Below are 2,656 nucleotides of genomic sequence, written 5' to 3'. Positions count from 1 at the left end.
GCATGGTGATACATGTCTTTAATTCCAGAACTTGGGAGGCAGAGAGAGGTAGGAGGATTGCTGTGATTTGCAAGCAACATGAAAACATCCCCACACTCTCTTTTTAAAATAGTTGTTTATTTAGTGTATTCATTTGTGTGTGTGTTCATGTGAATCATGACGCATGTGTACAGGACATAGGACAACTTTCAGGTCTGTCTTCACATTCTACCTTATTTTTTTGAGGCAAGATCTCTTGCTATTCACTGCTCCATTTGCCGGCTTCCAGAGCTTCTCCTGTGTGCTTCCCTTCTCCTATCAGTGCACTGGGATTGTGGAAACCCATCACAGTTTCCAGCTTTCACCTGGAATTTGGGGATCCACACTCAGGTACTCAGAGTTGAAAGTGGAAAGCTCTCTAGTCTCACTGAACCCTCTTCCCAGCCTCAATACCCCTATACTTTTAGACATTCCAAGGTATGTCTTCTATTTTCTATGTGGCAAATTATAGATCATTTAGAAACAATTGTGGATGACTGTCTGTAAAAAATTAAGTTTATACCTGCTAAGATAGGCTTAACTTGACATACTTAGCTTTTCTTCACTTGTGCATTTAATAAATTTAATAAACTTTAAGAGGTGGGGCTTCATTGGGAGGTCTTTAGGTTGTGCATGCCCTTGAAGGGGATTGTGGTACTCCAGTTCATTCTTTCTCTCTCTCTCTCTTTTTCATCCCTCTCTCCTGGACCTTTGGGTGAATACTGCTGCCATGCACTGACAACATTATATGCTATCTCACTGAAGACCCAAGAACATAACAAGGCCAATCCATCATAGCCTAGAACCTCACATCATTCTGACTGGTTAGAAGGTTGGGGCTAGACGTTCTCCCATTTCTGAGTTTGAGATTTGGTATATAGCTTGCTGTGCTACATTGACATTCAAAGTACTTTCTCCTAAGGAAACAAGACTTGGGAATCTCCTTATTAGGTGAATACATCTCATTGTTTAGTTTTATAATGTGTTTTAGTTCATGCTGACTAACTACACATCAAAGATAATGTGAAAAGCTTATTTTAAATGGCATTTGGTGATAGCTATGGGAAATAATATCTTTAAGCATTGCAAATATTCTTCCTTTCCTTTCCTTCCAAGTATTGCAATACCCATTTGTAGCACAAAACTTTCATTAATAACCATTGACATGCTGTTTTATGTTAGCTTTTTTGTTCTTGAAAGTTTGAGTTCTGCTATTGATTTAAAATTGTTAATGCCCTGAAGGTTTCCTTTCATAATTAAGAAGAAGACTACTTAACAAGAATCGTATTGTCTGTATGAATATGTGTGGTCAAAGAATGAAGTCAGTGTTAGGAGGTTCATTCCTGCCGACAGCATTTCAGGTAGATTTTGCAGAGTAAATGGAAAGTGAAGACAAAGAAAGGCAGGAAAGCATGAGCACATGCATTATGCTTGGGCCTAGGATATTTCAAATCTAGCTAGGGCAGGATTTTCATCTAAAATAAGTTTTTCTGATAATCTTTGTGGGCAACTTACCAAATAACACCAACCCCTTTTTATATTAGAAGAGTATGGAGTTATAACCAAAGAAAAATACAATAAAATATTTGCTTTGAAATGCAATATTTGCTTTGAAATGCTTAGGTATTTAATTTTTTTAAGAGCCCAGAAAATTTGCATTAATCTTCTTTTTTTTTAATTGGTAGATATATGATTAAAAAGTTAAATATGGACTTTCTATAGGGGGATTTTTTTTAACTGAAAGACAAAAACTTGGCTAATCTTCTGATAGACTGCAGGCAGGTGCTTTTTTTCTTTAAAAAAAAAAAAAAAAAGCATCCTGAATGCATACAACATGCTTCATGGATTTTGTCAGTGTTGATTTTAGGATAAAATAAATCCCTCAATTGTGCACAAAATAAAACAACTATAGTACTAGACTTTTATACTTCTATCTATTGAAAATACACCTTCAAATATTATTCAATCCTTGGCCATGCTAGTTGGTGAAAAATTGTCAAAGAACTTGTGTGCTGACTTAAATTTCTATATATATTTTATTTCCACAAGCATGATTTTCAGAAAGCAAAACAAATGTGTGTGTGTGTGTGTGTGTGTGTGTGCGAGTGTGTGTGTAACTATGAATATTCTGCAGTAAGAGATAACTGACTGTGGTGATTCACATGGGGATGGCTAGGTTAGAACTCTTCCCAAGTTTTGCCTGAGACTTCCTTTCATCTGTTCTCATTTAATGGCATGATACCTTCTCAGCATGGACACCACAGACAATGGTGGCTACACCTCTACTCTATTCCTGATTTAAACCTTGGAGCAAAAGAAGTGCTGTACAAATAGGTTGAAGCTCAGAATTTGCTCTGAAAGAACAAAAGTTTACAACTGTCAGAGCAAAATGAAGAATCATGGCTAATGGTGAGCACTAGGTGCTTGAAGTTAAGCACCACCGCCCCTGGTCTATTGGGTAATAGTCATTAATTCTGCTGATTAACTTGGCCTTGGGGTTCACAGAAATAACTTCCACCTCTTTATTTTTTTTTCAAGCTCAAACTGTGGAACAAGGGAGTATGAAAAAGCACAAGCTAATTAGAGGGAAATCAGGAGAAAAGAAGCAGAGAGGAGAGAAAGACAGTTTGAACATTAA

Source organism: Jaculus jaculus, chromosome 17 (assembly GCF_020740685.1).
Source record: "Jaculus jaculus isolate mJacJac1 chromosome 17, mJacJac1.mat.Y.cur, whole genome shotgun sequence".
Lineage (NCBI taxonomy): Eukaryota > Metazoa > Chordata > Mammalia > Rodentia > Dipodidae > Jaculus > Jaculus jaculus.
Note: the sequence above shows the minus strand (reverse complement) of the source record.